Consider the following 13,906-nt stretch of genomic DNA (forward strand, 5'->3'; position numbering starts at 1 on the left):
TGCTGACAATTGTTTTTGTTCAATTAGTCCCACAGCTTGGCAAGGTCTCTAAAAACTTTCATTTTTAACTGTCGATTAAATTTGTACTTTTGCTGAATTTAGATAATGATTGCATATTTCGCTCTATTTTATCTACATGCTCTTAAAAAACATATGCAATTAATTAAAATAATTTCCTTTCATGTGTCTGTGCTATATACATATATATATATATATATTTTTTTTTACAAAGTCTGCTATTAGGTTAGGGCTAATTGGTGACTTTGGCCGCAACACCTGGTGTACAGCCAGAAATCATAGCACTTGTCAGGTTGCGGCAGCTTGTGTGTCACCAAACGATAACATTCACTTTGGTGATTCCATAATTTTCCCCTAACCCCTTAGAGATGCATTAGTGCGATTTTCACTTAGGTACATTGCTCTTAGTTCCTAGGCTAAAAGTTCAGTTGTTACTATAACAGGAATACATTATCTGCCATTTAAAGAAGACAGCTGCAATGATAAGTCACTACACAGAAAATAGGCTTCAATTCATAATAGGCTAACACAGGTAAAACAGGCTAACACAGGTAAAATAAGCTATGCTTATAGTATATAAAATGCACATCGTTGGATAATTTAGTCCGGGAACATGAGGGGAGACACACGGCTGCCCGGAGGAGCTGCTGGGAACGGGTGACAGGTGAGTTCGATGTTTGTTTGTTTTTCAGTGGGGGCCCTGCAGGGTGACAGGTGAGTTTATTTTTTTATTTTTTTTCAGTGGGGGCCCTGCAGCCAGGGGGAGTCGGGTGGTGGTGTTGGTGTTTCTGCCTCACCTGGGGTTTCTGCCGCCTAACTTAACCGCTGCCTGACCGCAGCAGGGCTCCAGCTGGTAAACCCTGCTGTGGTCAAGCAGGGGGTAACATTTTCCGGCTTTTAAGACGAACCCCTGAAAATCTTTTTAAAAGTCAGGGGTCTTCTTATATGCCCAGTTGTCTCATACACCGGAAAATACGGTATATAGAAATAACAAGCGATTCTTGGATGCTGAGTGGCAGCACTTTTTATCCTTTCTTTTACGGACGGATAAACAATAGCTTCATCACTATTGCCTACTTACGTTTTATGCAGGGAACAGATACACACAACATATCCATGTTACAGGCTTTGCAATCTTAGTCTAATCATAAGTATGTTTGTATGAACACATAAAATTGCAAGCATTAAGCCTATAGAGTCCCCAGTAGTAAAAGCCTCCAAGGCAGACTTTTCAAAGGATGCATATGCTCAGGCCACTTGAAGCCAGATGGTTATTATTTACTTTGAAATAACACACTCTTCACTGAAGACATAGGATTTAACACAATGAAGAGCAATCTTAGCAACAGAGAATCACAAGAGAAATATGTCAGGGAAGATAATCACATAATTCGCTAAAAGCCCTGCACACCTATAAATTCCAAAAATGTACACAGCATGTAAATTATAGAACTGGAGAATAGAGCCCATCAATATCCCAGCATTCAGCATTACATAAAAGCATGTCACATTGTGTTTATAGGTGAAAAAAAAACCTATTCAGACATATGGGTAAGTGTTAAGATGCTAATTGTCACCCATAAATGTACAGCTTACATTACTAGATGCTGCAGGGAGGCCACACTACCAATGTTTACTTATTTCTGCAATGCTAGTCTGGTTGCCCCCCCTTTACTTCCTGTATTCGGTAGTACATGATGACATGTGACCTAGGACAGCAGCACGGGAGCAAATCCATTTAAAAGGGAAATGGTCCTAAAGCATAAAAATATGAGAAGTTTATGCAGGAGCTTAACCCCTTGAGGTTTTATTCACACGTCCCGTAAAGTTGTCTGTGATCGTGGATTCCCTCTCACTGACAACTTTAGGGCCCACTGAACTTTATGGATCTATTTAGACGTTCCATGCCTCGATCCGTACTGCAAAAAAATATGACATGACCTAGTGCGGAGGTGCATCACAGTTTGAACTGCTCAATCGAAGTCTATGGGATCCATATCTTTCACTGATTTCATGGATGAATCTATAAAAAAGAAACATCCCAGACCTGTCATGTCACGTACCCAACTGTAACCTGCATCCCCACATGCAGCTCTTCTCCCCCCAACTTGGCAGCGCACCCCCACAGATAATCCTCCCCCCCCCCCCGCAACCCGGCAGAGCATCCCCACAGATGAGCTTCCCAACCTGGCAGAGTTACCCTACAGATGAGTCCCTCCCAGAGCTGGCAGAGCATCCCCATACAAGAGCACCCTGCCCCGCTCTCAGACATGTGACATTACCTGGGAAGTCGGTAAAACGAATTCTGGGGGATCAGCTGAGACCTGAGATCCTCTGTGTGGCTGTGCTTCTGGGTCTGGGGGTGGGGGTGCACATATATGGGAATGCTCTGCCCCGTCCAGGGGGGTGCTCATCTGTAGAGATACTCTGCCAGGTCTGGGGAGACTGATCTGTGGGGATGCACTGGCAGGTCAGGGGGGTAGGAGTAGCAGCATGTGGGGATGGGGACACAGCTTGCAAGTGACATAGAATCCTGGAGGGGGGACTCATTGAGCTCTTCTACATCTGAGAACATAGTGGAATAAACTGGGGTGATGTGATACATCAGTAAAAACAATGGACATGGATGCAATTGTGGATTCAATTATAGCTCATTTTCCACAAATTGCAGAGAAATAAATAGTGGTCTATCCAAAAAGAGATAGTCAAGTGGCACTCTGTGACACTCACATGGAACTATGATCCAAGTTGGGAATGACGGCAGGTCCTTCACCCAGCAGTGCTCAGCCCAAGCAGGGCAGGAGCGCGGAACGAACGTAGTTCTGTTTAATGGACTGCACCTTATCTAAGTCTGCACCTGACCTGAAATAAAGCACCTTTTTGTATGATCGGTGAGTGCTGCTGCTATCTTTCTTCTGGTCCGACTTTCTATAAAATACGCTGTGAAATTTAAAAAAATTAATTGGCTGGTGAAATTTAAAAATAGCTATTTTTCAAGTTTCAGGTAAGTTTTGTTTACATGCCGTTTGCCATGTGATAAAACTAATATGATCTATAAAAAACTATGGAGAGGGAAGAAACTATGGAGAGGGAAGTAGAGGGGTCTCCACAACAAGAAGAAGGTAAAATGTGACACAGAGAGACAGCGGAGGACTGTGTTATTTCTCATGGTAGTAATTGACAGCTTAGACTTCTGAGTACTTCTCTATATCGTCCTCTATGCTGTGGTTGCCTTTGAGGTTTTGCTATAGAGATATAGATCTCCTCTTATATGTGAGCAGTGTATAGGAGGCATTGCAGCAGCTAGTGTAAACCAGGGACAACTAAAAACAGAAGATGGAGCCTGTAGAGGGGAAAACTGATTAAAAATCGAAAACCGAATGCTAAACATTCTGGTTCGGAGGATGTTCCCAAACTCGATTGGTCTGACAGGTCCGCACAACAATGGTTACCTGCTGTGACAATATTTCCCTTTAAAGTACAGTATGACTCAATGAATCACAAAAATGATGTTTTCCATATACATTGATAGGATTTATGTTTCAGTGTTACTCTGACCTTTTATTGCAGCCGTGTGAAAACGTCATCTTTTACCTCCTCCAGCACACTTGGCTAATGTGCCTCTCACATCATTAAGGCAGCGTCCTGATTTCCTACTGCACAGGTCAGCATAGGTGAGAATGCAGCCATCTGAGCCACTATGGTTAGATAACCCCGGGATAGGATTCAACAAATGCAACCAATTTATTTCACTCAAGCTAAGTATTCCCGTAAACTCTGTTTGCTTTAAAAGCCTAGGTTTCCTATATGTCAAATGAAGTAGAAGATAAATAAACATAAAATTGCCTGTATTTTCCCCTTTGCTTTGGGGCTAAAAATTTGGCTACAGTATAAGTATTTTTAGTATATAGTATTTTGTAAAATCATCTTTGCAAAATAACGTTATTTATGAAAAAAAATAGTGTCTTTAGTATTTTCTTTTTACTGTTAACACTATTTTCTTTAAATAAACAGTATAATTTTTTTAGTTCAAATAGGGGACTTTACTATAATACTTATAGTATATCAAAATCTGTCTGTAATAACCTGGCATGTAAGCTTTTTTATCAACAGGTATATAGACGTGTCAGGCCGGGGGCAGTAATTAGGGCCCTTTACTTTCAGGCCGATTCGGCTCTCCATGTAATGTAGTCATAAGTCAATGATCATTGGGTGATAATGTCTTTTGGTGCTGACCTAAAATCATCACCTGGCAGCACGCATTGCTATGTGGGGATGGGACCACTGCGACCAGTGATTGGCTTAGCCGCCTGTCACTTCAGAGACCAGCTTTGAAGCTCCACCAGCTTCAACAGGGAGCATGGAGAGGTAATGTATGAACTTTATTACACTTTTAAAGCAAGGGCTGCACGGACATCACTAACTATATATATATATAGTATACAATGTGTACAATATATAATGTAATAGGCTCAGTAAATGATTGCAGGTCCTACAGCGCTTGTTTACTATAGTGATTGGGCTGTCTAATACAGCCCTTAGATTCTAGGTATATAGGTAGAGGTAGGGGTGCACAACGGGTATAGATGGTAGGTGCTTCTACGGATGGGTTTTCGCCCCAATATATAGTAACAGAAGACTCCGTAGCACTCTTTTCATGGAAAAGTGTTCAACAGTTTATTTACAGCGTGCAAAGGAATAGGCCAGGTATGTACACAACATTTATCACCACACTAGTGAATACAGAATTATTAGTTTTGTTGGGCGACTGATGACGTTTCGACCCTGCCAGGGTCTTTTTCAACGTCGCAGCAAGGCAGTGTGTTCAGGAGTGCTCCTGGCGCTCTCCTGGTGCCTCTCAAGCACACAGCACTTGAGACACACCAGGAGAGCGCCAGGAGCACTCCTGAACACACTGCTTTGCTGCAACGTTGCAAAAGATCCTGGCAGGGTCGAAACGTCATCAGTCGCCCAACAAAACTAATAATTCTGTATTCACTAGTGTGGTGATAAATGTATACATACCTGGCCTATTCCTTTGCACGCTGTAAATAAACTGTTGAACACTTTTGCATGAAAAGAGTCTTCTACAGAGTCTTCTATTACTATACCTTAGATTCTAGGTACACATGGGCAGGTAAGGGCCCTATTACGCGCACGGATGCACCCACATCTTTTCAGAGACCGGCCGTTCTGTTACCCCGGTCTCATATGTGTATGAACATAGTAAAATAATGCGCTCTATCAAAGTTAATGGGAAATTGCCCAGCAGTGCACACACCATAAGGAATACTGTCCGTAATTGATTATGACTGTCAAAATAATGAATATGCTTATTATTTATGACCTACTTTAGCAAAATACAAACTTTTTTTGCAAACAATCTGTGTACACATTGTTTTGTTTTAAATAAAAATTATGGTTGAATTTAGTTTTCATTTTACTATGTGTGAATCTAGCCTCTAAGGGTACTCTTTTCTTGAAAAAAAAAAAAAAACAACAACAAAAAACAGTACTTTTCAACAGGATGCATTGATTAATTGATTTGATTTACTTATTTTATTTATTCATTCATTCACTGACTAAGGCTATGTTCACACTACGTAAATCCACGGCCGTAGTTCTCGCCGCAGAACTACAGCCGTAGATTTGCGGGGTGGAACATAGCATTATTTGCTATGGGATCCCAGCCGGAGCGTACACACATCGTATACGCTCCGGCCGGTTCACATACGGCGCCGCAAACAACTGACAGGTCCATTATTTGCGGACGGAATTCAATAAATTCCGCCCGCAGAAGGACCTGGCAGTTCACACAGTGAAGCGAGCGGCTGCGCCCGCATCAGAGCTCCACGGAGGAAAGATCATCCGGCCGGTACTTAAGTACCGGCCGTGATGATCCGGGCTGAGACCGGCCGTTCCGTGACCCGGCCGGACTCACGTACGTAGTGTGAACATAGCCTAATGGTGCATTTACACAGGCAGATTTATCTGACAGATTTTTGAAGCCGAAACCAGGAACAGACTATAAACAGAGAACAGGTCATAAAAGGAAACACTGGGATTTCTCCTCTTTTCTAATCCATTCCTGGCTTTGGCTTAAAGGGGTAGGGCGGAGCTAAACAATTATTCACTAAATAACACACAATACAAAGTTATACAACTTTGTAATGTATGTTATGTTAGTGAATGGCCCCCCTCCCCGTGTTTCCCACCACCCACGCTAGACCCAGAAGTGTAGTGCTCTATACTCACCTGATCTGTGTCGACCCTGTCCGCCATCTTGTGACAAGATCTCCAGACTTTCTGGAGAGTACTTGCTATAATGTACTAGCAACCTCAAAACTCCAGATTCCTGCCCAACATGCTATAGTATTGAAATAGGGGTACAAACATATTGGGTGAGAAATAAAAAGTCAAGGCCTTTCAATCTATACTACAATTATATTGTGCAAAATTGCTAAATTTGCTAAACCCAGAACCCCCCTTTATTAAAAGTGTTGTCCTTTATTCATGCTAAAGTCTTTAAAATTTAGAATTAGAGAGTCAATTCATTTTCTGCTATCTCCTCAGACAGAAAAGTCAGCGCTTGGATTTTATAACCATAAGAAAAATATGATAAAGAGGGTTATTTGTTATAGTGTATATTAGTTTTCTGGCACTTAGTGAAGAGATGTCCCCGTGAGAAAAGAATTGACTGATTCCAGTCCAATCAGACTTCATCTTGTGCCAAATCTGAAAAGCTATTTTCTAGCTCAGAAGCCACCTTGGTATAAATAGAGAATTACCACATGAATCCGCCTGGCGTCAGATCACGCGATGAATTGGATGTGTCATTGTGTTCTAGAGCTGCACTTTTCCTTTGTTTCATTTATTATACATCATCTGAGTGCTGGAGATTGGAAAGAGGGTTTCAGCTTTCTGAATATTATTTGTCATTCACTTGTTATCTGAGCAGATTTGCCTTTCTAGAGTCAGAGAAAGCTGGGCGCCGATTCCCTGAACACATGACTGCTTAGTTCATGTTTTTTAGCATAATCCAGTGCTACTAAGGACATTTTTGTACATGGAAAAAACATCATGCTCTTTGTCCCTTGGCAGAACTTCCTTAGTGTTAGGGCTTTATTACACGGAGCGATAATCTGCCGAATCAGACCAATTCAGCAGATTATCACTTTGTGTAACCCAGGCTAAAAATTACTGGCCGCCAAGTGCACATCACTACGTGTAATAGCAACGACTGATGAATATTTGTAAAAAATAATAAACTTTATACATACCTGTCCACACTCCCTAGTGTCCTACTTGCTTCTGCCAGCTCCCCGCAGCAACCATTGGAACCTTTTAAGCCAGCCTCTGAAGTTACAGGCCGCTCAGCCAATCACTGGCTGCGGCTCTGTCCCATCTCGGCCACTGATGACTGAGCAGCCTGTCACTTTAGAGACCCCTTGGTGGCTGCGGAGAGCTGGCAGAAGCTAGAAGAACACCTGGGAGTGTGGATACGTACAGTATGTATAAAGTATATTATTTTATACTTAAAGAGGATGTACCACCAGGTACATCCTCTTTAAGCTAAACCCACTGATCAATTGGCGCTATCACGGGGAAATCGGTGCCACGGTCCGTTTTTCGGACTCTGGCCCGGTTCCCGTGCACGGTGCCGTTCTATGCACCGGAACCAGCCGGTGTTCAAGCACTGGAGGTAGGCCGGTGGTACATCCTCTTTAAGGCAAGGGTGGCACGGACATCGCTAACGATGTATATACAGCCCTTGCTGCATGATTATCAAGCCATATAATAGGCTCAGTAAGCTTATATTAGTCATCAGGCCGTGTAATACAGCCCGTAATGTCAGCCTGCTTAATGGGTTTTTTACAGGCAAAATAAACTAATGAGGTGTCCACTTTACCCTCTGCCTCAAAACTTCTAGAATAACATGTCTACCATGAACTGTCCTCCCACTTTATATCCAACTCACTCTTTAACCCCCTACAATCTGGCTTCTGTGCCCAATGACCTGCTAACTGCCAAAGCCTTGTGCCAGTCTGTGCTCCTTCTTGACCTGTCATCTGCCTTTGATATAGTTGACCATTCCCTCCTCCTACAAATTCTTTCATCCCTTGGTGTCACTAGCTTAGCCCTCTCCTGGATCTCCTCTCACCTTTCTAACCACATTTTAATGTCTCCTACTCCCACACCACCTCCTCTCCTCAATGTTGGTCGCCCCAAGACAATCACATTTAATGACTGCACTCTGTCCCCTGTCCCCAGGTCTTCTGCCTTGGGGTCACCTTTGACTCCAACCTTTCTTTTCAACTGCACATTTAATCCCTGACCACTTCCTGCCACCTTCACCTCAAAAACATTTCCCAAATCTGCTCTTTTCTCAACCCTGACCTCCTTTCTGGCCTTCCACCTAACACCTTTGCTCCCCCTCAATCTATCCTTAACTCTGTTGCCCGACTTATGCACCTTTCCCCCTTGCTTTTCCTCTGCCTTTCCCCTTTGTCAATGCTTTACTGGCTCCCCATTGCCCAATGTATCCATTTTAAATTGATGACCATGACATACAAGGCCATCCACAACCTGTCCCCTTTGTATATCTCTAATATCCGGCTACCGTCCGTCACACTACCTTCAATACTTCAACTGTTTCCTTTTGTGCTCATCCTTGGCCGTACCTCACAAATCTGGTCCAAGATTTTTCCTGAGCCTCCCCCATACTTTGGAGCTCTCTACCCCGACACATCTGTCTCTCATCCACCATCAAGACCTTCAAAATTAACCTGGAAACCCATCTCTTGAAACTAGGCTACAACCTACAATAATTCTGCATCACACTGTGACTGGCTGCACTTTACCTCCTGTCTCTCGCCCCTTACCTCATGGATTGTAAGCCCTTGCGGGCAGGGCCCTCTTTCCTCATGTGCCAGTCTGCCATTTACCTTATTCATGTAATGTGTTTTGATCTTGTTATGTTCCTGTTTGTCGCCCCTGTCTCTTTCATAGCATTCTGGAATCAAGGGTGCTTTAAAAACAAATAAATAATAATAAAATTTAGCAAACTTGCTTCCGTCTCTTTGCTGCTATGCTGCTCATTCCTTCTCATTGCTGACAGCTCATTGTGTGAGTTACAGACCACCACACTGCTCAAAAAATAGTAAGTCTGGCTGGTCTATATAAAGATACAGTATATATATTACAATGCATATATACAGTATATCTCTTTCCATTTACATTATAGCTATATATACACCAGCCAGACCACTGCTTTTAGAGCAGAGTAGTGGTCGGTAATCTAGACAGTGAGCTGTCCACAATGGAAGGGAAAGAGCAGCATATAAGAAGAAGAAGGCTAGTTTGTTAAAGGGGTAGTGCGGTGCTACACATTTATTCACTAAATAACCCACATTACAAAGTTATACAACTTTGTAATGTGTGTTATGTAAGTGAATGCCCCCCTTCCCCGTGTTTCCCCCACCCCCGGAAGTGTGGTGCATTATACTCACCGAGTTACTGTCGACCCTGTCCGCCATCTTGGGATGATCACGTCATCTTCAGGAGGCCGGCCTGACCGCTCCAGCCATCCCTTCTGCCGGCCCCCCTCCAGAGCGTCATCAGCTGTTCAGCCACGATTGGCTGAGCTGAGCAGCTGATGACGCGCCAGAGAGGGGTCGGCATGAGGGGAGGGCTGGAGCGGTCCGGCCGGCCTCCTGAAGATGACATGATCATCCCAAGATGGTGGCTGGGGTTGAAAGTAACTCGGTGAGTATAATGCATCACACTTCTGGGGGTGGGGGAAACACGGGGAAGGCGGGAATTCACTTACATAACACACATTACAAAGTTGTATAACTTTGTAATGTGTGTTATTTAGTGAATACATTTGTAGCACCGCACTACCCCTTTAAATAATTGTATTTGCAAAAATATTTAAAGAGAATCTGTCACTAGGTTTATGCTGACAGAAATGCTGAACAGATCGGCGTATTACTTACATCATTCTGTTCAGCCGTTCTCCTAATACACAGGAGAATAGGATTCTTGCCACACCCCTCCCCCCCCCCCTTCAGCTGCTGATTGACAGTTGACCTCCTATACACAGCATGAATAGATAACTGCCAATCAGGAGCTGGTGGGTGGAGTTTTCTGCTTCTCATGAATATTGAGGACTACTGGGCTCATGCACATAATGGAGAGGACTACTTATTGTCCACGTTATTCAGGAGGATCTCTACAGATCAGCTGCACAGAACAATGTAAGTGATACATCATACTGTTCAGTTTCTCTGTCAGTTGTTTATGCTACCCTTAGATAGGACACCATAAAGCTACTGACAGAGTCTCTTTAACTTGATGAACCCTAAAAGTTTTACTTTGTCAGTTGAGGTGAGAATACCCCTTTAAGTATAGCAGCAGAGTGTTTCTAAAAACATAAGGTATTGGAAATATGTGTGTAACATCAGGGTAGGCACTGTGGATTCTGTAACTGTATTCATTTTTTTTACTGCCCTACCCGTAAATTTGTGATAATAAAAAATCTTGGCGCAGTTTCCATGATGAATATGCCCCAGAATATTACAACCTAGCTTATATGTAAGTGAATTGGACAACAGAAATATTTATGATGGCTTTTTCTCTGTAATCTAATATGATCTTACGTTTAATTTGCTAAAATCCCTAAGTGAACACAATTAACAAGAGACGCATATGGAAGCATACTCCACTGACATAACAGAGATCAAGTTGGCAGTAACAAGTAGTAAGTGGCAGTAAACAGGAGTTTTATTATGGGCTAGAAATTGTATTTTGCTGCCGGAGACATATGGTGTTTACACAAACCAAAATGTCACTGTCTTTAAACACATGACAATCAATTAGTCCAAATGCGGCTACTTACAGTCCCTCACTGCACTCCTATCCGGAAATCAATCTCTGCATGAATAAAAATAGAACATGATGTGGAGCATGGGTGACAGCAAATAACTATGCATGTGTATGCATGGAAGAAGCAGGGGATCTTACTGCAGCTGAGCATCAACCAGCAAGCTGGAATAGATGCATGGCAACAAGGATTTACATAGAGAAATGCAATGAAGAGACTCACAGTTATTACTATTCCAAACAGACAAACCGATCTGCAGTCTCTGCATGGATGCTAAAAGAGTCCGCACAGTTATCACTTGTCATATACAATGCTCTGGACAGCTGTCATGAGATTGCAGTAGTATAATAAACTTTTATCGCCAAACTGAGATCTCTTTTGATTTTTTTTTTTTTTTGGCTAATCACTATTTTTGTTTCTCAAATTTTTTCTTCACCAGAAGCAAATTTTTATACTTCTGGGACGGTTAGACCTTAAATTTTCTTCAAGCATTTCCTAAATCTGGTATATAGTCTTTCCCATAAAGAGTGGTTCCTAAAGATCAAACAACATTTTCTAAAGGGAATGTAGTGCCTAGATTTTATATTTAGGGTACTATTACACGAAACGATAATTGGCCAAATCTGCCCTATCCGGACGATTATCGTTCTGTGTTTATGTTTGGACCTATAATTGTCAGCCATTGACCGTGCACAGCTATGTGTAATAGCGGTGCGCAGCTGGCTATACAGTTATTATCGGGCCCCATTGTAATGAGAATGAGTTTGATTTTTTTCTAATCTATTTCTATTCTGTTTTCTGATTGTAAATTTTCGAAATGTTGTTATTAGGAGATTATTATAATGCAATGTACATTTCCAGGACCTATTCTTGGTATTAGTACTATCCCAACCTTACAATGCACTCTAGATATCCATTCAGATATTCTTGCCAAGCTCTATCATTTTCCACTTTCCCCAAGTATAGTTTGCACAGGGGTCTCCATCACTCTTATCTTATCCTAGAAACATTAACTATGTTAGAAGACAGTATTCATATTCAGTATGACAATTCTAATGTGTCAATTTCTAACTTATCAGGTATGAAGTTATCATAAGTATACTTGCTGCTTATGCATCTTCTTTCCTAAGAGCAGTGAAGTATTACGAACGTGGAGCGGAACAGTTTGAGGCAGATACCACATAGACATTGAGAACAGAATGGAGTAAAAAAAAACTGATTGCAACAATGCTGGCGGGTTCATACTGTAGAACCAGCCTTTTTTTTTTTTTTAGCAGTTGCATTTTTACGTTATAACAATGGCGCTCCTGGTACTAAGATACCCCTAGGTAGAGTAGAATAGTGTGACCAATTATCAGCTGTGGAAACTCCCTATTGGGTGACAGAAGTAGTCTGTATGATGAATCAAATGGAGTACAAATGACAGATGGGGCAGTATTAGACAGTAGTATCTCTAGGGTAAACAAGCTGAGAGCACCAGGGCTAAAGAACCAAATAAACTAAGGGTACTATTACACCAAGCAATTTTCCGACGACTAACGATTAACGATAAACGATCTAAACGACCACTAAGGCAAACGACCCAAAATCGTTCGCCCAAGTACACGAAACGATGATCGTTATTTATGATTGTTCTTGCGGACGTTTAGTCGTCGCTATTGCGTACGTTTCAGCTGTGAATTCTTATTCCACCTAACGATGTGCGAACGATGTGCGAACGATGTGCGAACGATCAAACGATAAAAATAGGTCCGGATCCTATTAAACGATCAACGATTTCTCGTTGGTCGTTTAATCTTTGCCTGCTATTACACGAAATGATTATCGTTCAAATCCGAATGATTTAACGATTTTTCGAACGATAATCGTTCCGTGTAATACCACCCTAAGGGTACTATTACACCAAGCAATTTTCCGACGACTAACGATTAACGATAAACGATCTAAACGACCGCTAAGGCAAACAACCCGAAATTGTTCGCCCAAGTACACGAAACGATGATTGTTATTTATGATCGTTCTTGCGGTCGTTTAGTCGTCGCTATTGCATACGTTTCAGCTGTGAATTCTTATTCCACTGAACGATGTGCGAACGATGAGCGAACGATCAAACAATAAAAATAGGTCCGGATCCTATTAAACGATCAACGATTTCTCGTTGGTCGTTTAATCGTTGCCTGCTATTACACGAAATGATTATCGTTGAAATCCGAACGATTTAACGATTTTTTGAATGATAATCGTTCCTTGTAATACCACCCTAAGGCTGCTAAACTTACAACCAAAACTCTCCAGGGAAAGGTAAATCACTCCCCAGTATCAAATAGCAGAGTGCATGAACATGAAATATGATCATGACAGATAATTAGACTAGAGATGAGTAAACTTTTCAGAAGTTCAATTTGACAGATTCGCCAAACATTAAAGTGTCACTGTCGTTCTAACTTTCAAAATTTAAATCAACAGTAGATGTGATATAAAGCAAGTTTGCAATTTACATTCAATATTTATTTTTTAGTTGTCATGAACACAGCACTTCTTGTTTTCTGACTCTTTTTTTTTTTTTTCTCAAAAAACAGGAACATTCAGAAAACAGGACGTCCTGTGTATCCCAGGTCATCTGAGCTCACAGAGAGAAGGCAGTCATGTGAATGATGGACACATTGAGACGTGACTCTCTGTACTGGCCGGAATTCCTGTGATTAGTCTGTTTTTTACAACCAGCACAAGTCAGAAAATCTGCCTTCAGGAGACTGGACCTGGATTTCTGGTAAGTTCAGGTTTGTTTTACAGCATGATAACAACAAAAAAATAAATAAATAAATAATGAATGAATGTATATTGCAACTCATTTCACATCTACTGTTGATTTAGATTTTGAAAGTTATAATGACAGGGACACTTTAAAGCAAAGTTTGGGTTTAAATGAGCCATACTAAAACAGCTAAACAATTGCAATGCTCATCAATATTTACCTGTCTGCACTCCCCCTGATCTCCTCCT

General features: G+C 41.7%; 1 protein-coding gene across 1 annotated transcript in view; it reads right to left on the reverse strand.

Annotated features, from left to right (window-relative positions):
• The window catches only part of GPR149 (G protein-coupled receptor 149), a 57,925-nt gene that overhangs the window by 15,822 nt on the left and 28,197 nt on the right, over positions 1 to 13,906 (reverse strand). The gene's annotated exons all lie outside the window — the stretch shown is intronic.

The sequence above is a fragment of the Dendropsophus ebraccatus genome, chromosome 6 (assembly GCF_027789765.1).
Source record: "Dendropsophus ebraccatus isolate aDenEbr1 chromosome 6, aDenEbr1.pat, whole genome shotgun sequence".
Taxonomy (NCBI): domain Eukaryota; kingdom Metazoa; phylum Chordata; class Amphibia; order Anura; family Hylidae; genus Dendropsophus; species Dendropsophus ebraccatus.